This window comes from Bufo gargarizans, chromosome 3 (assembly GCF_014858855.1).
Source record: "Bufo gargarizans isolate SCDJY-AF-19 chromosome 3, ASM1485885v1, whole genome shotgun sequence".
NCBI classification, from domain to species: domain Eukaryota; kingdom Metazoa; phylum Chordata; class Amphibia; order Anura; family Bufonidae; genus Bufo; species Bufo gargarizans.
Window position 1 is genome coordinate 221,991,265 of NC_058082.1, and position 25,841 is coordinate 222,017,105.

Consider the following 25,841-nt stretch of genomic DNA (forward strand, 5'->3'; position numbering starts at 1 on the left):
ATCTGATCGAGGGGTAAGACACCCTACACCCTGCTAATCAACTGTTTTAAAGAAACTTGGTGCCTGAATTACACAGCTCGGTCCATTGTGTAGTAGGCAGAGTTGGTAACTGCAGCACTGCTCCTATTAAAGTGATACATAAATGAGGGACACAACAAAATGGTGCACATTAGACCAATTTAGAGTTGATCTAAAGTTTCTGAGGACCAGATTTATGGAGTATATGGACAGAATTTCAGTGGATTTGGACAAATGTTTGGGTATGTGGAGAGATTTTTGGGGGTATTTGGACACACTGTTGATGGAGGATAAATCAATTACTAATTAAAAATAATCCCAGCAGACGTCTTCATTTTCAATCCATGGATAAAACAGAATTCATCATCTTTCCCCCATCTTGCTCAACCCCCCCAACAGACCTATCTATCCTGATCAATGGCTGCACACTATCCCCGGTCAAGTCCGCTGTCTTGGAATGACCTTGAATTCTGCCCTTTCCTTCCGACTGCACATCCAAGCCATTTCCACCAACTGCCGTCTCCAACTCAAAAACATCTCCCGCATCCACGCTTTCCTTAACTTTGAATCTGCGAAAATGCCTGTACATGCCCTCATCATCTCCTGACCTAGACTACTGCAACATTCTCCTCTGTGGTCTCCCATCTAGCACCCTCACACCCCTCCAATCTATCCTCAACTCTGCTGCCCGACTAATCCACCTCTCATCCTATTACTCCTCTGCCTCTCTCCTCTGCCAATCCCTTCACTGGCTCTCCATTGTCCAGCGAATTCACTTCAAAGTACTAACAAATACATACAAGGCCGTCCATAACCTGTCCCCTCCCTACATCTCTGAGCTAATTTCCCGATACACCACCACACGCACTCTCCGATCCTCACAAGACCTCCTTCTCTCCTCTCTTCTTATCACCTCTTCCCACAATCGCCTCCAAGATTTCTCCCGTGCATCCCCCCATACTCTGGAACTCGCTACCCCAACATATCAGACTCTCACCGACAGTGGAATCCTTCAATAGAAACCTGAAAACCCACCTCTTAAGACAAGCCTACAACCCGTGACCCTGCTGCCTCTATACCGCCATGACCAACTTCACCCGCACCTACTGTGTCCTTCTCCCATACCATGTAGATTGTAAGCCCTCACGGGCAGGGCCCTCTCTCCTTCTGTACCAGTCTGTAACTCATCTTGTTTATGATCAGTGCAATTGTCTGTATTATGTATGTATACCTTTTCTCATATGTACAGTGCTATGGAATGAATGGCGCTTTAATAATAAATAATAATAATAATAATCCATGATATTCTTTTATTCCATAGCAAAATTACAATACAGGGCGCATTTCGGCCCATCCAGCCTTCCTCAACAAGGAAGGCTGGACGGGCCGAAACGCGCCCTGTATTGTAATTTTGCTATGGAACAAAAGAATATCATGGATTGAAAATGAAGATGTCTGCTGGGATTATTTTTTGAATCGTTTGATGGGGAGCGTAACTGGAGGATCGTGAGCTGTCTGGTGTGTTTTTTTATTTACTCTGAAAAATTTGGCACAGTTTAAGACCGTCTGTTTTAGTTTACCCTGTCTAATAATTAAACAGGATTAGTAAATCTGCAATGTGGACCAGAATTGGGCATATTCTATCATCTGCGGAACAGGTTTATTTGAGATACCGACAATTTTGAGTGCAAAGTTAGGGGATGTTCACATGGCAGCTTTTTAAGAGGAATTTTGGCACTGTCTGCACTGAACTTTCACCGGAAAAACACCTCCAGCATCATAAAAGAGACAATGCGACCATTCCCAAATCTCCAGCCAATAGCTGAGGGTATTTAAGGTGGTTCTCCAGTAGTAGGGTGTCTGGGTTTTAGTCCAATGCTCAGGGAACATCAGGCAGCAGCATTGAAAGGACGTTGGTGACGAGGACGCTGGATGGCATGGTAAGTGGCATGGTGTCCGAGCCCACAGGGGACAGCAGGAGGGCAGCTGGCATGGACTGCAGACTTAGCAACTAGTTTATGGCTGAATTTCTTTATGTCTGGACCAAATTAAAACTGTGTCAGTACTTTAAAGTGAACATTTTTTTATAATGGAAATTATATATACCATGTAAAGCTATTCATCTGCCTACAATAAGCAGAGCCAATATAGTGTTTATCTCATTATGTCACCGTTATACTGGCCATCACTGGTCCTTTAACTAGTTATATCAATTATACAATTAAATATCAAATATTGAAAAAACTATCAAGAATATAGTCACAATACATATATTAAATATGTATAGTTAAATAAATATATATACATGCTACAGATCTATATATGCTGCATACAATATACATCCTCAATTCATATTGACAAAACAGCTACGATTATGGAGATGTGTTGAAATCTAAAGCCCAATATACAGATCATCTATGTTGTATGAAGCATACATTATGAATAATAAAATCTCAGCTACAAGAAAAGACAAACATCATAGTAAATAAAAAGCAAATTCAAACAGAAGTAATATGGATTATTTTGATCATGTGAAAATATGCAGAGTGATGATAACGTTAATAAATAGAAATGTTGTTCCCTACCAGAAATTGCATCCTGAAAAAATAATCACTTCCACATATTCCTGTGTACAACTGAATCAATTTCACACTTATTCACCTCTCTCATCCCTTATGTGATGCCTTCATTGGTTTTGTTATCACTATGGAAACTGAGGTAACGTGGTGCAATGTTGCTTACCTCCTAATGTATGGTGAACAGATGTCGGTTTTTCACACCAAATCAAAGGCAATGTTCTCTTTGTGTGAATTATCTTAGTTTGGATTCACCTCAAGAAATGTAGACCGAAACATGGCAAACTGATAAAATAATGCTAACAGCAAATGTTATATTAAGTAGCTTAAATAGGCTATTCCCACAGACCTCTATATATTTTAAAACTTAAAACGTATTATGTTCATTTTCTTGTATTATTTTCCAACCACCCAACAGCAGAATAGGGTGTAAGTACTAAAGTACTAAAGGCTTGCTAGAAGAGTGCCTTGATAATAAGCTTATATCATAAAGCATCCCCCTTTTCCTGCAGCGCCCCCAAAGGGGAAATTAAGCATTACGCGGTGAACATTCTAATCATAGTCTCTAATGTAGGACAGGACTTCCAGAATCTGAGATGCTCTTTGTAACAGTCTTCCACTCTTGTGAAGAGGTGAGGATCCCCTGTAGTAACTCCTAAAAGTATATATTTTTTCTTTCTGAATTAAACAAGCCCTTTACAGTTCCTCCAACCAATAATTTTGTTATATGCTCACCTTACTAGTGATATGATGTTATTGTAAACACAAACAGGTGGTATCACCAAGAAGTTAGCCAATGGGACCATTACATGTTGGAGAGGCAGATCATATAAATATAGACTGCAGTGGAGCCACATGCCACTATTTAACTTTCTAAAAATTAGAATTTCATTACTGATAAAACGGCCTTGCGGATGTGAAGAAAATTCTTCCTGCTTGCAAATTTGTAGTGTCAGCTTTCAAAATTAGTGGAATAGCAATAATGATTTCTGGTCCATAGAAAATAAGTTTGTTGAGTTTGGTAAGGAAGACGTTGGTCGTTACATATGAGCCTCAGGAGGCTTGTTTCAAAGTATAGTGGACATCATCTCCAGAAGACCAGAACATGTTATACGGAGATCTATTGTATGTAATGTTAATCAGGATAACAATTCAATTTTGATGAAGAAAAAAAATACATAAAGAGAAGGTCCAAAACACCTGGGAGTGCACGGTCTCATTTAGAAATGAGCGAATCGAAGCTTACAAAGTGGAATTCGATCCAATTTTCAGGAAAATTTCCTCGCGCTTCGTGGTAACGTATGAGGACTAAGGACATGGGGCAAGGAACTCTGGGAAGGCGGGATCACCCAGATTGACATGCCTGCATGCAGCCAATCAGCAGCCAGCCCTGTGATGTCACAGCCCTATAAATACGGCAGTTATTTTAGATTCTGCCATTTTCCAGCATTCAGAGTGCAGGGACAGACGTGTGAAGGTGCTAAGGACAGCAATTGGAAAAACCTCTGCAGCGGACCGGACCGCAGGGGCAATATGTGAATGCACGGTGGGCTGATGGGGGTAGTAGTCATGCTCATGGTTTTTCAGCTCCCTGGGTCATCGTGCAGTGATGTGGAAGACAGCACTAAATCCTCCTGGGCACTCCCTATTGTAGGGAACAGCAGCAAGATGGAAGTTGAAGTGCCCTTGATGGTAGTGGGTATACTGAGGGTGCTTTAGTGGCTGGGCCCCTGTGTTCGTGACGCCAGCACCGTAAGGTGCAATTAGGAGATGATGTGGAATAAGGAGACCAAGTTTCTTAACAAAATCCCAGTACTTTACTGAAACTGATCCAAAGATCATCAATGTATCCAAAAGTCACTTACAGCAAGGCAGCTTTTTCAGTAATTCAGATTAGTTCCCAGAAGTTGCATAAGGAGTAGTTTTGTATGACAATCAATCTTTCTCCCTTGTTTCTCCAGGTTGGAGGGATGTACTATGTCTGCAGTACTGTATAATCATATACCTCTGTATCCTCTCTAGGAATACTATGTTCTGACAGATGGCCTTTCTGTCCTTGGTTATCGTGGGTAACTTTTTCTGGTAAAAGCATATAGGGGGGTATTACAGTAAAAACAGAAAAATACATACGCACTGAACTGTTGCAGTTATTTCTGGTGAAAGCATATAGGGGCGTATTTCAGCCCAACAAGAAAAATATATATGCACTGCAGAGGTTATTTCTGGTGAAAGCGTATAGGGGCGTATTACAGTAAAAAAAAGATAAATATATGCACACTACACTGTTGCAGTTATTTCCTGTGAAAGCGTATAGGTGCGCATTTCAGTAAAATAAAAAATATATATACGCACTGCACTGTTGCAGTTATTTCTGGTGAAAGCGTATAGGGGCGTATTTCATTAAAATAAGAAAAATATATACATACTGCACTGTTGCAGTTATTTCTGGTGAAAGCATATAGGGGCGTATTTCAGTACTACAAGAAAAATATATTCTCAGTGCATTGCTGCAGTTAATTCTGGTGAAAGCGTATAGTGGCCTATTTCAGCCCAAGAAAAATATATGTTTAATTCACTTCTGCAGTTATTTCTGTTGAAAGGGGTGTATTACAGTAAAAAGAAAAATATATATGCATTTCACTGGTGCATTTATTTCTGCTGAAAGCGTTTACTGGCCTATTTCAGTACGAAAAATATATTCTCAGTTCACTTCGGCGGATATATGTGTTGAAAGTATGGCTCGGAGTCAGCAGGGTGGCAGCAGTGGGAGGTTGGGAGCCAAACGTGCCCAGGGTAGTGCACCTGCTTCGCATGCAGCCTACCTACCCGGGAAGTAGTAGTGCAGGAGCTTCCCAGGAGCTGCTGTCGGGAGCAGCCGTTCATTTTTTAGACATCCGTATAGTGTGGGGGAAATCCGAAGACCCTTTCTATCTCCGTGCTCCGTTATATATGTGGTAAAATCTTTATTGAAGTATTTTGGTGGGAAAAGAAATTTTGTTCAGCGCTGCACTTATATGCGTTAAAATCTTTTGTGAATTATTTTGGTGGAAAAACAAATTTCAGTCAGCTTTCAGCACCGCAGTTGTATGTGGTAAAATCTTTTGTGACTTATTTTGGTGGGAAAAAAAAATTCAACCTCCTCCATTAACTTTCTCCTCTCTTCATTCTCATCCTCAACACACTCACTGACTTGACCCCCCCCTTACCCCCCCCCCCCCCAGCTATATATATAAGCGGTGCCAACACCTAGGAGCGAATAAAGGTAAATGCAAAAAAGGAATTACAGCATCATACCACAATACATTTGATATGACATTTAGCAACAGTTTAAAGTGTCCACATATAGCATATAGTGGGACACTGCATCAGGCATGGATCAGCCAGGATTTCCACACACTAATGCATTAGACTAGATCATCCATGGTGCCACACAAACAATTTGACAAAAGAGACCAGTTTCTTCTGGCTACCTGCCTCAGCTACTATTCTGATGCTGTTAGCTGCCTGATGACACACATCTGATGCCAAGTGCTCCTTCTTTTACCCACCATCTTCAGCGGGTACTGGTATTGTCACCAACCTCCACAGTATGTCACCTTGCCACTTTGTGGCCTCCTGATGCTGCCACCACCTCCAGACTCGGTCATTGTGCCACTCTGTGGCCTACTCATGCTGCTGCCACCTCCAGACTCTGCAATTGTGCCACTCTGCGGTCTCATCATGCTGCTGCCACCTCCAGACTCTGTCATTGTGCCACTCTGTGGCCTCCTGATACTGCTTCCACCTCCAGACCCTGTCCTTGGGCCACTCTGTGATCTCCTCATGCTGCTTTCACCTCACCACTATGCCATAGGTCCACTCTGTGGACTGCTCATGCTTTTCCCACCCTCCCCACTTAATGACTGATCCACTATTTTGGCTTTCAGCCTGGCTGACATCATCATTTATTTGACATTTCTTCTGATCTGTCAGAAGGAAGGAAAAATGAGATGCACAACGAATCCTGTCTGTGTAGCAGCTTTGAGGCCTGTATGACATGGTCCCATCAGAATTGGCTTATGATTTGGTAGGCAAAAGCAGGAGTGGGTACAAAACACAGAAGACATGCAAATTTCCAATTCACGTGTCATCTCTGTTTTAGATCCACTCCGCTTTAGTTTTTTTTTGCCTTTTGCAACACTGATGATTATTGAGCAAATGCTGACCGAGTGAAGACATATGCTCCACAGACAGGATCCGTTTTTTCTGGGTAATTGTTCTGACGGATCAAAGAATGGGGAAAATGAATCTGTGATGTAAATGCAAACTTACTGCTGACACCCTCTCCACTCTGTCGGGGGGCTCTACTTGTATAAGCGTTTAATAGAACAGGTTCTGTAGACATCTATGTGGAATCGGCTGATGACGGTGTAAGAAGAGTGCGCTTCTTCATGATGCTAACATCGACCTGTAAGGCTGAGTTGATACTTGAGTTATTTGGTCAGTTTTGGCCCCGTGACCGCCCAAATAAGTGAAGTGTGCAGTGAATCTAAGAGCGACGCCTGTCATCTGCATGCCATACGGACTCACAGTATTATTTCACTACCAAAGCAGACTCCCTATGGGTGTTACTGCAAGGCACAGTGTTCTATACCACTATAAAGGCTCTCAGCAGCCAGGAAATAGCAATTCACTCATCTCTAGTCTTATTGATATGTAGCAACTGTACTTGCATGTCATTCTAACACACTGGGAAAACAAGAATGACATCTCTGGAACCACGTATCTCAAAGCATGAATATTCTTATTGTCAGTTTGCTCCTTAAATGCAAAATTAAGCAACTGTAAGCAACTTTAATCCAAGAGGGGTAGTCAATGTCCAATCCGGGTCGAGGCAGGCAGCGAAGGTTTAAGGCGGAAGACAGTCCAGGTGTCAGTAGCCGGGAAGGATACAAAGAAACAACAGGCAATAGGAGGATCTTCAGGGAGGCTAGGTGTTCACCATAAGGTGGAATAACTCAGCAATGAGCCAGAGCTCAGGCCAGGTCTTTATAGCCAGGGAAGGTAGGAACCACCCTCCCCAGGAACCAATGGCAGGCGAGGAAGGTGGAAGGTGTGTACTGGGAATCTCCCTCAGCAAGGCTCACACCTGACAGCCAGATAATGCAGGAACGCTATGCACCCGGGAATGCGCGAGCAGCCTGCGTACTGCGCACGCGCACACGCCGTGCACCTACACCTCGGGCACCAGGTGTTCTACCGAGCTGAAGGGGAACCCATGCCCTGCGCCGTGCTGTGGTCCCCGAGTAGGGGTAACACCCCCTGCTTCCTGACACCCCCCCCCCCCCCCACTACTTTCTCTCAGGGTTAAAGATGGCAGGAGGAGGTTGTATATGGCAGATTAGAGTATAAAAAGGGCAGCTCACACAGGCTGTAGATACCAAGGAAGGCACACACAAGACAGTTTGCTGTAGGAGAATCGTCAGTGTACAACAATAGAGAAAAATCAAAGAATCACAAGTGTACAACTGTAGAGAGAAATCAAAGAACCCATGGCAGGTGGTGAGAAATCACACAGAAATAAGCATCAATGGCTGTCAGCATAAGTGAAATGATACCTATCTTGAGTTGTAGAAGGGAAAATCAATGCAGGAATGAAGCTGTGAATGATATGTGAAAACTAGTGAAAGCAGTAGCATCCTGGACATACAGACATCACACCTGGCATTTATTACTGTGAATGAACATGTCCACATGAGAAATGTCTGAATTTAGAAGCCTGCAAACTGCATATCAGAAATAATTGAGGGAATCAATATTGCAGCCAGTGCAACTTTTTTCCCCCACAAAGTACCCACTAACATATGTAAAATATTTCCATTTCAAAGATGTCCATAGTCTTTAAATGGGTTCTCAAGCCACCCAAATGCTTAAAATGAAAAATCATGTAATACTGACCCTGTTCTCAAATGCTGTACTCTGTGACACTGGTCTAATTGTTTACAGCTGATGACAGTGATTGGCTGCAGCGGTCCCGTGTATTATATCAGCATGTCACTGCAGTTTGTAAAAAGCAGCGGCAGGAGGATTAGAATAGCGATGCAGAAAATGGGGTTGGAGAAAGGGATGACTATCACATGACTTTTTTATTTTAGGCATTTGGATGTCTTGTCTGAGAATTGTAATTCTCTCAGACAACCCTTTTGTCAAGCAGAAAAAACAGACAGCTGAAAACCAACTTATTAATTTATATATTTTTTTTATTAATTAAACATTATAAAAAATAATGAAAAAAAAAATAATAAAAAAAATCAATATTTAATTTTAAAAAATTACATTTCCCTAAAATCAATTTAACTGACTGACAACCCCATATGCTGTTTAACCCTTTCACTGCCAGGGGTATTTAGACATTTTGAACCCCTATTAGGACAATTTTCACCGTTTTGATATATATGAATAAAACATAAATAAAAAAAACAAAAAAGTCATATTACTAACCCCTAAAACCCATATATTTTCTTCACCCAAATTCTTGTCAGAATGCCACTCCTACATGCAACTTTGTGTCAAAAGTGTGACTGAAGCAGAAAGATGCACCAAACTCCTAAAAATAAGCGTATAATAAGTGCAGAGTTCATTCATCCCAGTTAGGCCAAAATTTACATGCACATAAAAATTACATCAAAACATTTGCGGCAAAAAATTACAAACCGGATTCCAAAAAAGTTGGGACACTATACAAATCGTGAATAAAAACTGAATGCAATGATGTGGAGGTGCCAACTTCTAATATTTTATTCAGAATAGAACATAAATCACGGAACAAAAGTTTAAACTGAGAAAATGTACCATTTTAAGGGAAAAATATGTCGAATCAGAATTTCATGGGGTCAACAAATCCCCAAAAAGTTGGGACAAGGCCATTTTCACCACTGTGTGGCATCTCCCCTTCTTCTTACAACACTCAACAGACGTCTGGGGACCGAGGAGACCAGTTTCTCAAGTTTAGAAATAGGAATGCTCTCCCATTCTTGTCTAATACAGGCCTCTAACTGTTCAATCGTCTTGGGCCTTCTTTGTTGCACCTTCCTCTTTATGATGCGCCAAATGTTCTCTATAGGTGAAAGATCTGGACTGCAGACTGGCCATTTCAGTACCCGGATCCTTCTCCTACGCAGCCATGATGTTGTGATTGATGCAGAATGTGGTCTGGCATTATCTTGTTGAAAAATGCAGGGTCTTCCCTGAAAGAGATGACGTCTGGATGGGCGCATATGTTGTTCTAGAACCTGAATATATTTTTCTGCATTGATGGTGCCTTTCCAGACATGCAAGCTGCCCATGCCACACGCACTCATGCAACCCCATACCATCAGAGATGCAGGCTTCTGAACTGAGCGTTGATAACAACTTGGGTTGTCCTTGTCCTCTTTGGTCTGGATGACATGGCGTCCCAGATTTCCAAAAAGAACTTCGAATCGTGACTCGTCTGACCACAGAACAGTCTTCCATTTTGCCACACTCCATTTTAAATGATCCCTGGCCCAGTGAAAACGCCTGAGCTTGTGGATCTTGCTTAGAAATGGCTTCTTCTTTGCACTGTAGAGTTTCAGCTGGCAACGGCGGATGGCACGGTGGATTGTGTTCACTGACAATGGTTTCTGGAAGTATTCCTGAGCCCATTCTGTGATTTCCTTTACAGTAGCATTCCTGTTTGTGGTGCAGTGTCGTTTAAGGGCCCGGAGATCACGGGCATCCAGTGCGGTTTTACGGCCTTGACCCTTACGCACAGAGATTGTTCCAGATTCTCTGAATCTTCGGATGATGTTATGCACAGTTGATGATGATAGATGCAAAGTCTTTGCAATTTTTCGCTGGGTAACACCTTTCTGATATTGCTCCACTATCTTTCTGCGCAACATTGTGGGAATTGGTGATCCTCTACCCATCTTGGCTTCTGAGAGACACTGCCACTCTGAGAAGCTCTTTTTATACCCAATCATGTTGCCAATTGACCTAATTAGTGTTAATTGGTCTTCCAGCTCTTCGTTATGCTCAAATTTACTTTTTCCAGCCTCTTTTTGCTACTTGTCCCAACTTTTTGGGGATTTGTTGACACTGTGAAAATTTGAATCAACGTATTTTTCCTTTAAAATGATACATTTACTCGGATTAAACGTTTGATCTGTCATCTACGTTCTATTACAAATAAAATATTGACATTTGCCATCTCCACATCATTGCATTCAGTTTTTATTCACAATTTGTTTAGTGTCGCAACTTTTTTGGAATCCGGTTTGTATATCCATGCCAAAATTTGCACAAAAACACAATGTAAATGTAATATATTAAGCGCTGATCTCCATAGTCATCTGTATCGCCGTCCTCAGGACAGCGATACAGATGGATGTGCTGCGGCAGGGCAGGGGAGGGATCTCCCTTCCCCGTTCCTCTGATAGACTGCAGACCTAGTGCTTGCAGCCTATTAGAGGCCGGTGCAGGCGGCGCAATGATGTTATTGCGCCGCCTAAGCCGTACAGCGCAGGATGCAGGCCAGAAGAGGCCTGCATCGCATCACTGCCAGCCTGATGGAGGTACAGTAAGTATATGTGTTTATTCTTTATATATGGTACAATACAGGAGAGGAGCGCTATGGGGGCACTTGTTACTGACACATGATTGGGGGGCATCTATGGGGGGCACTTCTTACTGGCAAATGATTGGGGGGCATCTAGGGGGGCACTTATTACTGGCACATGATTGGGGGCACTTCTTGCTGGCACATTATTGGGTGGCACTATGGTGGCATCTATGGGGGCACTTGTTGCTGGCACATGATTGGGGGGCACTTGTTGCTGGCACATGATTGGGGGGCACTTGTTGCTGGCACACGATTGGGGGGGCACTTCTTGCTGGCACATTATTGGGGGGCATCTATGGGGTCACTTTTAACTGGCACATTATTGGGTGGCACTATAGGAGCATCTATGGGGGCACTTATTACAAAAAAAAATTGGGGGGCATCTATGGGGGAACTTACTGGCACATTATTGGGGGGCTTCTATAAGGGCATTTTTTACTGCCACATTATTGGGTGGGACTATGGGGGAATCTTTAGGGCATTTCTTACTGGCACATTATTGGGTGGCACTATTGGGGTATAAATGGGGGGGCACTTGTTACTGGCACCTGATAGGGGGCAATTGTTACTGGCACATGATTGGGGGCATCTATGGGGGGCACTCTTACTGGCACATTATTGGGGGGCATCTATGGGGGCACCTTTTACTGGCACATTATTGGGTGGCACTATGGGGGCATCTACGGGCGCATTTAGTACTGGCACATTATTGTGGGGCACTATGGGGGCATCTACTGAGGCTACAAAAAAGATATTTTATATGGGGGGCACTATGGGGGAAGGGGGAGGGGAACGCTATAGGGGCATCCACTGAGGCTACAAAGAAGGGGTATTTTATATGGGGGGCTCTGTATAGGGGCATTTTATTCTGGGACACATTGTGGTGGGTACTATGGAGAAGGGGGAGAGGAGTACTATGGGGTCATCTATGAGGGGCACTAAGAAGGGGTATTTTATACTTGCAAATTATGGGGGACACTGAGGGAATCTACTAGGACACTATATAGGGGCATTGTATACTGGTACATTATGGGGGCACTAGGAAGAAGTGGGGAGAGGAGCACTATAAGGGCATTTACTGGGGGCACTATATAGGGGTATTTTATACTGACACATTGTGGGGGCACGATGGGGACATTAGCTTAACTGGGGGCATTATAAGGGGCATTTTTTGTGCTGTCAGATTATAAGGAAAATGATTACTACTGGGGAGCATTATGTTGGGCTTTATTACTACTGGTGGTCTATGGGGAACATGATTACTAGTATGGGCACTTTGGGAGTATTATTACTTCTGGGGCACATGTTGGGTGCAATGTAGCACTATTACTACCATGTGTGCTCTAGCAGAGAGTTATTACTATTGGTGGGACTTTGGGGAGCAATATTACTGCGGGGGCACCTTGGCACAGTATTAGCTTACCAAAATTATTTTTGGGGTACATTATGTTTACACTATTAGTGTCAGGGACACTATTTGCTGTGCGCAGTTATTTTACGAAACTGTTTTCCAATACTTGTGTGGTACTAGTATTATCAGGGGGTTTATCTGTTTCTGCAGTATCATATTGGGGAGCACAGCGGCACAGTATTGGGGGTGGTAAGATGAGTTGTCCAGATGATGGGAGGATGATGGAAAAGTAGTAAAGTAAAAAAAAAATTGTCAAAATATTGAGACGAGGAATGGCTGAAAAATGGTGGTCTGGTCTGGAGGTCTGAAAGGAGAAGATGAGGAAAAAGAACATGTACATCAATGGAGACGTCACTGGATGTAAGAGGTATGTGTGCTGTATCACCCTGTATGTTCTGTAGTGATATATGTAATGTTAGGAGGGAAGAGGTTAGGTTAGGTATGGGAAAGGGGGGCGCTTTTTCAATTTTTGCCTCAGACAGCAGAAAGGCTAGGTGCACCCCTGTATACAAACAATATATAGTCTACAAAAAACGGTAAGATGTGAGGAGTTTGTCCATACCACATACATCTACATTTTTTGATCCGGATGCTAGTAAATGTCTGGGTTATGGTGCCAATAAACGCCCTAATTTAGGACAGAGGAGTAATTAGATGAGTAAGTGCTTATCTTCCAACTCCTTTTCTTGAAAAAAAGTCGTCCCATATGTTTCAGATAGAGAGTAAGCATGCTGTCTCATTGATGGGGGAAGGGGTGTTGATAAAATGCATAGAAGTCCATGTTATCATCATCCTGGGGAAATGTACAGTTACACAGGGAGAGGCAATCTATGTCTCTCCTCTGTGCAGCCTGTCAGTATGTCTCCTTCTGGCCCCCTCTCCTCCTTCATGCTGGCTGACATCTCAGCCGGTTGAAATGGGGGGCTTCTTTATCTTGGAATATCTCAGGCCGTGTAACAAACCAGGTCTTGTTGAAAATCTAAGCTTTAAAACATAACCAGAATCGCAAGTTACAGCACTTAGAAATTAGGTCAGGAGTGGGAACATCAGGTATATGCAGCTTTCAGTAAGACCCCTTCTAATGGCTGTAACTCATGATTTATCAAAGCTAGTGCTATGGTCTTGTGTTAAAGCTTAGATTGTCAGTTTTATAACATGGTTTGCATTTCTAGCTCTTACACAGCCTGAGACACGGCCATCTGTAGCAAGGACATACAAGATGCATCCTTGGCTACTGAATTATCATTCTGCAAGGAAGTATGAGATACGTCCTTGGCAGGGAAAGGGTTAAATTACTCATGTAAACTGCTGCACTACCTATTATACAATGGCTACCTGCTACAAATTATGATTTGTGAATTTCCCTTACCTAGGGAAACTAGGGTGAAAAAAGATTATCACAGTCTGTGCTCTCAGCTTTATACTAAGACAAAAGAAAAGTATCTTCACTCACAGCAGATATGTTGCAGAAATGTATATGATTAATTTGAATGGGGTTTCCTGAAATCAATGGACATACTGCAAGAAAAAAAACATTCTAATTTATGGAACAGATTTGCAGCTGCAGAAATTACTGCAACAAATCCACTGTGGGTGAACATACTGTAGCTTCATAGCACAGAAAAAAATCTAAAATTTGTACATAAGATTTGAAGCTGATTTAGAGTTATACATATTAAAGAATACTGCAGTAAAATGCTGGAGTAGAATGCAATGCTCATGGTTATGACAGTGAACGGAGATCAAGGTGAATTTTCCACATGACGTGGTATTCATTTTCCTCTAAATACATTTTCCAGTTATGGTAATTTATATTCATGGCACAGTTATATGAAAATACTGCTCTGCCACTTTATAATTCTATCCAAATAACAAGACAATTATTATAGATATCTGGCTTTTTAATGTTTCTTGGAATATTTAAACATACAACTGCACTTCGTCACATCCATCTTCTGTCTCTGAATGTGCACAACAATGTTTCAAATAACTGACTACATGCATGGATTGTAAAAAAAAAAACATAAAAAGAATTGAAGCACAATATATTTGAATGTACAGTATATCTGAGTATCCTACACAGAGATCTGTTCTCCAGTTCAGCCATCGGATCACTTATGACATCTAGTACAGCTCCTGCCATCCAATTTGTTCAACTGGTCATCAGTCTCTTACCCTGATGATAAGATCAGAGGGGTTCATCTTCTGAAATTCATTACTTCTGTATTAAAAGATAGCATTACTCAATGCAACCCATTTAATCGACATACCCTGTCTTGACAAAATTGGGCATATTGGGACATTTTTCCTAATCATTAAAATTCTGATGTTTCATTTAGTCCCATTACCACAGGTGTATAAAATCCAGCACCTACACATGAAGTCTACCTTTACAAACATTTGTGAAACAATGGGTCATTCTAAAGAGCTCACTGAATTCCAATGTGGTACTGTAATAGGATGCCACTATTGTAACAAGGCAGTTTGTGAAATTAATTACCTCCTAGATATTCGATGATCAACTGTGAGTGTCATTATTTCGAAGTAGAAGCATTTAGAAACCACAGCAACTCAGCCACAAAGTAACAGACCATCTAAAGTTACAGAGAGGGGTCATCAGGTGCTGAGGTGTATTGTTCCAAACCTCCTCTGACATTAACATAAACTCAAAAACTGTGAAGAGTGTCCTTCATGGCATGGGTTTCCATGGCCTAGACGCTGCATGCCAGGCGTATATCACCAAGCATGATGACAAATGTTGGATTTATTGGTGTAAAGTACATAACCACTTTACTCTGGAGCTCTGGAAACGTGTTTTGTTGAGTGAAGAATTGCCCTTCTCTGTCTGGCAGTCTGATAGACAAGTCTGGGTTTGGCAAAAGCCAGGGAAATGTTATCTGCCTGACTGTATTGCGCCAACTGTAACGGGTTGTTTTTCAGAAGTTGGCCAAGGCTCCTTAGGTTTATTGAAGGGAAATCGTAAAGCCTCAGCATACCAAGACATTTTCGACAATTGTATGCTTCCAACTTTGTAGGAACAGTTTCGGAAGGCTCTTTTCTGTTCCAGCATGACTGTGCCCCAGTGCACAAAGCAAGGTCCATACACACATGGTTGGATCAGTTTGGTATGGAAGAACTTGACTGATAATCACACAACTATCACCTCAACCCTATCAAACACCTTTGGGATGTACTACAATAGAGATTGTAAGCCAGGCCATCCAACATCAGTGTCTTAACTCACAAATGCTCTTCTGTATGAATGGGCAAAGATTCCCACAGACACAAACCAAAGTCTAGTAGAAAGCATTACAGAAGAGTGGAAACAGTTTTATCTGCAAAGGAAAGACTAACTCCATATAAAGTAATGTGGATTTAGAATGAGAGTGTAATATGTAGGTGTCAATACTTTTGTCCATATACTGTAGTATATGAATAACTGAACATGAACTCTTAATTCTTAACATGTTCACAGTAGACACAGTACCATAAGTTGTTTACATGTGAGGTTAAAAAAAAAAAATTGTACTTACTTTCTGGTCCTTGAGGCAATTAACAATGGCACAGGAAAGTTTGGGGTCACGACAGTGGGCCAGATTTATTAATCCTATAGATGGCGTAAACTTAGACAGGTTGTTTAGAACTGCATCAGATTTATCACTGTGGCTCAGGCTGGATGATCATTTTGGTGCAATTATTGGTGCAATTTTGGAGCAATTATTGGTTGGCTCAAGTTTAGACAAATTTTACATTAGAATTGTGGTGCAATTTTGGCACTAAATGTTACATATTAAGACATGTACCTTCCTGAGAAACCACACACCTTTTCCAATACTGTAAAAAGTAAACCCAGCTAGCTCACCTTTCTTCTACCCTTAGTGCACGGACAGGTGCAGGTTCACCTTGAATTTCATAGCGAATAAAACAACGTCCACCACAAACCAATTCTTTCAAGTCGCTTTGGTATTTATTTGTGTTCCTTAAGAATACATCCATTGAACAATATTTCCACTTCCACCTCTTGTTAACGCGTTTCGAACATTACAGTTCTTATTCGTAACAAACAATGGTGTACCGCCACCAGGTTTAAATAACTCCATTCTCCTCCTCCCTCTAGTTTGTGTGAGGAAGGTGGAGCTGTACCTTGGGTGCGGTGCACCTTTCCTTTAACTCATATGTGCCCGTGCTTGATTTCACAAACTAACATATAAACATATAATTTCCTACATACATAGAATAAATGTAACATTGTTATGTTTGACCATGATCATCCACAGTTTTTTATATAGGCTTGACCCGGCCAATAGAAGTTAAAAGACACCTTTCTGGAGCGGGAAAAAACTGCATGGTGTGGGCATGGCTATTATTTTAAAATGTACATAGGTAAGTACAACTTCCTAAATATATAGTTTGTTCTACAAACACTTAAAATAGCATTAATAACAACGAAAACACTCGAAAAATGACTATTAAAGTCTATTTTAGTATAAATACATAAGTTCTTTCCTCATATTCAGACCTTGGGGATACCTAGTGCCTAGCCTAAAAATCCAATACCCTTCGTGTTGTAGTATCTTTTCTTTTATATTTCCTCCCATTATTGGCAATGTAACTTTTTCTATTGCGAACGTGATCAGACTTTTCATACTGCAATTATGTTCATATATGTAGTTTAAATGTTCCCTGAGTCTTTCTTTGAATTTTCTACTGGTGCTGCCTATGTATTTTAAATCGCACTCAGTGCATTGTATTATATAGACTACTCCTACTGTATTGCAATTTATATAGTTTTTGATAGGAAAACTCTCAGTATGTGTTGCATTGTCAAAAGTTTTTGTGGGAAATGCTACTCTGCATGTTTTGCAAGGATATGTACCACACTTAGCAAATCCTGTGTATTTGAGCCATGTCTCTGTTGTCAAAAATTATACATGGATGGTGAAAGGGTTTTTGCTAGTGTGCCTGAGCGCCTTGAGACTATTCTGCACCCATTTTTTTATATCTCATGCAATGTATTGTCTTCAAATGATATCGAAAGGCATTTTTGAACTGCCTTCCGAATTAGTGAAAATTGTCGACTGTATGTTAGAACTAAAGTAGGTTTGTTTGAATTGGTATTTTGTTGGTTTCTGTCTTTTCTGTGTGCCATGTTATGGAAAAGAAGATCTTTACGTGATTTTTTTTGTGCGAGTTTTAAACCTCTAGTTATCATCCAATCTACATATCCCCTTCCATGTAGGCGTTTCCGAATAATTGCAGTTTCTTTATTGAAAGAAATATTTGTACTGCAATTTCTTTTAGCTCTCAAAAAAAAAATCGCCTACTGGTATGGCCTTAATTGTGTGGGCAGGATGGTGGCTATTAGCTTTCAATATGGTGTTACCTGAAATCTTTTTACGGTATGTCTTTGTAAAAATTATTTGGTCTGAAACCCCCATCAATTTGAAATCCAAAAAGTTGCGAATCCTGTTCTTTGGTAAATCTGAGATTGTATGGATTGTCATTAATATATTCCACAAAGTCAGGTATGGCAGATACATCGCCGCCCCAAATCAGGAGCAGGTCATCGACATATCTGCCATACCAGACCAGAAATTGTGAAAAGGGAAAATGTTTTGTGAAAATATATCTTTCCTCCCAATAGCATATTGTGAGGTTAGCAAGGGAGGGGGAAAATTTTGCCCCCATTGAAACACCTCTTATCTGAACAAAAAATTGATTATCAAAACAAAAAAGCTACTGAGGAAGAGGCAAGTAGCCTCGAAACGCGTCTACTCACCAGCTAACTGCGGCTTCTATATCCTCCGTGACCGGTCCGGACCTAAGGCATATTGTGCGCACAAAGGAAGAAATTATACAGCCGTCTATATCGTATAGGACCTGCGGATCATCTGACCAGACACCTGACCTGGTCGTCAAGATCACCTGACATTCAAAGACAAGCTCATCAAGCTATGCAGTGGAACGTATATGAGATTTTATCAATGATTTTATTATTGTTTTTATCACTGCTGAAATTAACTGTTGGTATACACTCCAGGAGGTTGTGCCTGTTCATTCTCTCTTTTTTCTTTATGACTCACTTTACTGGGTAGGTGACCCAGTGAACAGTGCACCCACCGCTATCTATCCGTCCAGGTGTTGAGCCTTCCATTTTCTTCCCTTTAAAAATAATTATGTGTCAGTAGAAAAGATGTGATTTCCAATGTAAAATCAATAAATTCAGTTGTATGTACGTTATATCTGTGTAGATGGTACTCTAATGCCAGGAGTGCCACCCTATGAGGTATAGAGGGATATAAAGATATGACATCTAATGTAATCCATGTAAATTCTGTCTGCCACTGTTTATTATGCACACTTTTGAGGACGTCATTTGAATCTTTAATGTACCCTGGAGTTCTTCTGACTAGTGGTTGTAAAAGGCAATCTAACCATTGTCCTAATTTCTCGGTTAATGGACCAATCCCCGAAACAATAGGGCGCAATGGGGCTGAGACCTCAAAACAAACATTACTAGGTGTTTCTTCGCAGTATTCATTCCTGCACTTCCTGCGATCATTGCAGTGACTTTTACTAGTCCGTTCCAGGTTTTAGTAATGTCATTAGCCCTATTTAAGGAGCGATATTTCCCTCACTTATAATATATTTTTTGCCATTGAGGATGAAACCACTGAGGTTTAAAAACGCGTTTGGCAACATCATACTGAACAATAAAGCTGTGATTCCCCGAGAAATCTATTCCTGCTTTTAGAGCGATACAAAAGTTACAACTTGGTGTCTGGAGTGCCGACACGAACGCGGAGACTGCCTGGAGATCCGGGAGGTTGTTGGTGAACAGCCAGCATACAACAGAACCTCCGGAGCAATGTACGTATTATCTCACACGCAGCCAAATCGGAGATTTGTAAGAGGCGCAGTAGCGCATAACATTCCGTGAGAACGTGCAATAAGAAGACTAAGCCCTTTCATAGGGTTTTATGTGTACTGTCTCACACACAGCTATACCGGCGCCTTGTTAAAAAGCGCAGCAGCGCAGGACACCTTACATAAGCCCATCCTTAAGGTTTAGTGTGCATTGCTCGATACATAATTTCACTGGAGTTCGGTAAAAAGCGCACTAGCGCAGGACATTCTGTATAAACCGCAAGTACGCTCTATAATAAGAGGATTAAACCCAAGATTGAATACTTATTTACCTGATAAATCAGGAGCGGGATATGGAAAAATTGCAGCATATTATTTGTAGGTTGCGTGAGCTCCGCAACTTATAGTATCTGAGGGACCGTGACTTAATTTATACATTTTTATACGTATTGATTTTATTTAAGTGTCTGTGTGAATCTAGTGTTAGTAATAAATAATGTATTAATTACTTGTGAGACGACCATCATTCTAGATATTTGCTGAAAAAAGGGACAGGCTTATTGGAAAGGGGTAGGGCTAAGTGGAAAGGCGTGTGGCCTAACATGTCTTGTTTTGCACTAAAGTTGAGGCACAATTCTGACATAAAATTCAGTCTCATAGTAAGCCAGCCAATAGTCGACATAGAGTTAATGGGGGAATTTGTTATGAGGGTAATACTTGAAGTCAGTTTTTCTTGAGTTTGTGTTGTCGTACTTTATGCCGCATCTATCAAATGTCTCATGCTGTTTGATAAATTTGTCTTATCCTTAAAGGGGTTTTGCCATCACATACAATGGGGGCATATCGCTAGGATATGCTCCTATTGTCTGATAGGTGCACCTACAACGAGAACATAGCAGGGAAATTAATGGAGGGCACACTGCGCATGCTCAGCAGTCCTCCATTCATTTCAAGGGGGCTGCCAAATCTATATATAGAGTTATATCTGTAAAGAATAAATCAAGGCAACTGGACTTACTGTAGATTTCTTGAAAAACGTTTAACTCGTTCTTCCAACGAGAATTCTCAATTCTGAGTGACTGTACAAGAATTCTCTGGGAATAAATGTGTAACTGAATCAACATCTGGTAATTATACCGATATATAAATATAGATAAAGAGTTCACCTCACAGACCACGCAGCTGCTATGAAGCCCATTGGGAAAGACAGCCTGGCCATAGACAAAAGGCCCACCCCCTGATTACACTTGTAGAGCTATCAGTGCAGAGGAGAAGATGGGATGTGGAGAAGGACCTTTGATGATGTCATGACCAAGTGACCAGTGCAGCAAGCAAGGGCATAGCAGTGCACAGTTGAAGACTGAAGGACGTGTGAAGATGTCATCATGAGCAGTGATGGCCAGTTCGCATGCGGGCTGCCATCTTAAATCGCAAGTTCAGCGATGCACAGGTAAGTCCTTACCTGTGCCTGCGCCGCCAGCCGGTGTGAAACAAATGCGGTCACCGGGAGCAGGCAGTTCCGAGAACAGCCCGATGAAGGCCCCCGGCGGCTGTTCTCGGAACTGCCTGCTCCCGGTGACCGCATTTGTTTCAGACCGGCTCGTGTCACAGGCACAGGTACATAACTGATCATGAGACCAGTGCAGAGAAATGATGGTAAAAGACCTGTGGGATGCTGAAGTGAGAGGGCGCAGCTCTTGCGCTTGGAGGTGAGGTTAGTGGTATCCTGGAATAACACAGAATAACATCCTAGAAAAGCTGGGAGTTGTAGTTTTGTCCTATCACTGTATATCCCTCTTCATGTAATTTCAAATGATACCCTATAACAATAGTATGGTTATGCTGGGAGTTGTAGTCTCTTCTCTTATACCACTCTCTCTATAAGGTTTACTGAAGCCCATAATAACAGTCTGCATATGCTGGGAGTTGCAGTTTCTCTCCTCTTATACGCCTCTCCCTGTAATGTATATTGATGCCCAATAGTAACAGTCTGAATATGCTGGGGGTTTAGTTCTCTCCTCTTAAAACTTTTACCCAGTAATGTCAGTTGATGCCTTATAATAACAATCTGGACATGCTGGGAGCTGTATTTCCCTCCTCTTATATCCCTCTCCCTGTAAAGTTCACTTGTGTCCAATAATAACAGTCTGGTCATCCTGGTAGTTGTAGTTCTCTCCTCTTATATCCCTCTCCCTGTAATATCCACTGATGCCGTATAATAACAGTCTGGTCATCCTGGTAGTTGTAGTTCTCTCCTCTTATATCCCTCTCCCTGTAATATCCACTGATGCCCCATAATAACAGTCTGGTCATCCGGGTAGTTGTAGTTCCCTCCTCTTATACCCCTCTCCCTGTAATGTCCACTGATGCCCCATAATAACAGTCTGGCCATCCTGGTAGTTGTAGTTCTCTCCTCTTATACTCCTCTCCCTGTAATGTCTACTGATGCCCCATAATAACAGTCTGGTCATCCTGGTAGTTGTAGTTCTCTCTTCTTACAAACCTCCCCCTGTAATGTCCACTGATGCCCTATAATAACAGTCTGGTCATCCTGGTAGTTGTAGTTCTCTCCTCTTATATCCCTCTCCTTGTAAAGTTCACTTGTGTCCAATAATAACAGTCTGGCCATCCTGGTAGTTGTAGTTCTCTCTTCTTATATCCCTCTCCCTGTAATGTCCACTGATGCCGTATAATAACAGTCTGGTCATCCTGGTAGTTGTAGTTCTCTCCTCTTATATCCCTCTCCCTGTAATGTCCACTGATGCCCCATAATAACAGTCTGGTCATCCTGGTAGTTGTAGTTCCCTCCTCTTATATCCCTCTCCCTGTAATGTCCACTGATGCCCCATAATAAAAGTCTGGTCATCCTGGTAGTTGTAGTTCTCTCCTCTTATACTCCTCTCCCTGTAATGTCTACTGATGCCCCATAATAACAGTCTGGTCATCCTGGTAGTTGTAGTTCTCTCTTCTTACAACCCTCCCCCTGTAATGTCCACTGATGCCCTATAATAACAGTCTGGTCATCCTGGTAGTTGTAGTTCTCTCCTCTTATACTCTCCCTGTAATGTCTACTGATGCCCCATAATAACAGTCTGGTCATCCTGGTAGTTGTAGTTCTCTCCTCTTATATCCCTCTCCCTGTAATGTCCACTGATGCCGTATAATAACAGTCTGGTCATCCTGGTAGTTGTAGTTCTCTCCTCTTATATCCCTCTCCCTGTAATGTCCACTGATGCCCCATAATAACAGTCTGGTCATCCTGGTAGTTGTAGTTCCCTCCTCTTATATCCCTCTCCCTGTAATGTCCACTGATGCCCCATAATAAAAGTCTGGTCATCCTGGTAGTTGTAGTTCTCTCCTCTTATACTCCTCTCCCTGTAATGTCTACTGATGCCCCATAATAACAGTCTGGTCATCCTGGTAGTTGTAGTTCTCTCCGCTTATAGCCCTCTCCCTTTAATGTCCACTGATGCCCCATAATAACAGTCTGGTCATCCTGGTAGTTGTAGTTCCCTCCTCTTATACCCCTCTCCCTGTAATGTCCACTGATGCCCCATAATAACAGTCTGGTCATCCTGGTAGTTGTAGTTCTCTCTTCTTACAACCCTCCCCCTGTAATGTCCACTGATGCCCTATAATAACAGTCTGGTCATCCTGGTAGTTGTAGTTCTCTCCTCTTATACTCTCCCTGTAATGTCTACTGATGCCCCATAATAACAGTCTGGTCATCCTGGTAGTTGTAGTTCTCTCCTCTTATATCCCTCTCCTTGTAATGTCCACTGATGCCCCATAATAACAGTCTGGTCATCCTGGTAGTTGTAGTTCTCTCCTCTTATAATCCTCTCCCTGTAATGTCCACTGATGGCCCATAATAACAGTCTGGCCATCCTGGTAGTTGTAGTTCTCTCCTCTTATACCCCTCTCCCTGTAATGTCCACTGATGCCCTATAATAACAGTCTGGTCATCCTGGTAGTTGTAGTTCCCTCCTCTTATACCCCTCTCCCTGTAATGTCCACTGATGCCCCATAATAACAGTCTGGTCATCCTGGTAGTTGTAGTTCCCTCCTCTTATACCCCTCTCCCTGTAATGTCTATTGATGCCCCATAATAACAGTCTGGTCATCCTGGTAGTTGTAGTTCTCTCCACTTATATCCCTCACAACCTGTCATGATGAGACTTGCAGTTCTCTTGTCACTATCATGATATTCTGCAGCATGTGAGGTGTGTTTTAGGCTTTGTATACCTGTGCGCAAGTGACTTTTGCCTTTCTCCAAAAATCACAGTAGTGTCCGATCTGGCACATCACGAATGACAACATCTGACGTATCCTGCTAACTGTAATAAGATCTGATGGGTTTCCATCATGGAGCCTGACAGGCTGCAAAATATTGTCCAGCATTTATGACCTGATCTGTGACTGAGGACCCTAACACATGTGATCAAAGCCATGTGTTCTGTAGCATCAGCGGAGAAAGTTCTGCAGCAACTGACATGTATTTTATGTTCTCCAGCAGCTGAGGTGTGTATTATGAAGATCTGCAGCAGCTGACATGTGTATTATGAGATTCTGCAGCAGCTGAGGTGTGCATTGTGAAGATCTGCAGCAGCTGAGGTGTGCATTATGAAGATCTGCAGCAGCTGAAGTGTGCATTATGAGGTTCTGTAGCAGCTGAGGTGTGTATTATGAAGACCTGTAGCAGCTGACATGTGTATTATGAGATTCTGCAGCAGCTGAGGTGTGCATTGTGAAGATCTGCAGCAGCTGAGGTGTGCATTATGAGGTTCTGTAGCAGCTGAGGTGTGTATTATGAGGTTTTGCAGCAGTCAGAGAAACATCTGTTGTGACTGGATTATATCCTTTAGTATTCTTTGGTAGTTTTTAATCAATTCTACAAGGGGGCACTATTTGCTTAATCTGCCTGGGACAAATACCTTGTCCCGACCCTGTTCTTCTGCCAGTACTCGTTGCACTGTGACTTGACTGACCAGTCCGGACCTTATATAATCCAGCAGCATCACCAGTCTAGACTCCAGGGTGAAGGATTGCATACTAAATAAATGGCAGTGGGCACAGTTTATTGGGTACGGCTAGGTGCACACTTGTGATCAGATTCTGCCATTCTGTTCCAGAATAGCTAGGGCAGGCAGTGGGAGGGAATAAAGTGGGTAGTGGGTGGGGGGGGGGGGAGCAGGACATGGGGGCCCAATTCAGTGTCACGGATGATGTTGCAGATAGCTGGAACTTATGACTAAACGTCCGACTGGCTTGATCCCAAACTAAGGAGCATATAGGTGAGCCCTATAAAACCCTAAGAGCTCTCCCTGACTGCTAAGCACATGCAAGGGTCTCAATGGTAGACGATTGCATGCCTACGTACCTAAGACTACGTGACACCTGAAAACCCTGTAATGGTGAGGGGACACGACCACCGGCTCCCTGCACTTAATACGGACGGAGTCAGGGTCACCTAGAATTAAGCCAGCAAGGAAACACAATACATGAAAAGACTTATCTGAGCAAACAGCAGCAGCCTCCAGCAGTGAACACTTCATCCAGGAAGTAGTATAAACCGCAAAGTGAGGGAGTATGGGAGGGAATATAAAGGGAGACGATTAGTCTAAATAGGTGACCCCTGGGAGAAGGAAAGGAAATTACAAAGTGAAACCAAAACAAAGAACGGCATGCAAGAGGTATAGAAGGACGTCTGCCAGACCTTCTCATAGAACTGGCGGTGACATTCAGATTCTTGCTATGGCGCCCAATGTTTACAATGTGTATATATATATATATATATATACAGTACAGACCAAAAGTTTGGACACACCTTCTCATTCAAAGAGTTTTCTTTATTTTCATGACTATGAAAATTGTAGATTCACACTGAAGGCATCAAAACTATGAATTAACACATGTGGAATTATATACATAACAAACAAGTGTGAAACAACTGAAAATATGTCATGTTCTAGGTTCTTCAAAGTAGCCACCTTTTGCTTTGATTACTGCTTTCCACACTCTTAGCATTCTCTTGATGAGCTTCAAGAGGTAGTCCCCTGAAATGGTTTTCACTTCACAGGTGTGCCCTGTCAGGTTTAATAAGCAGGATTTCTTGCCTTATAGATGGGGTTGGGACCATCATTGGCATTGAGGAGAAGTCAGGTGGATACACAGCTGATAGTCCTACTGAATAGACTGTTAGAATTTGTATTATGGCAAGAAAAAAGCAGCTAAGTAAAGAAAAACGAGTGGCAATCATTACTTTAAGAAATGAAGGTCAGTCAGTCAGCCGAAAAATTGGGAAAACTTTGAAACTAAGGGCTATTTGACCTTGAAGGAGAGTGAT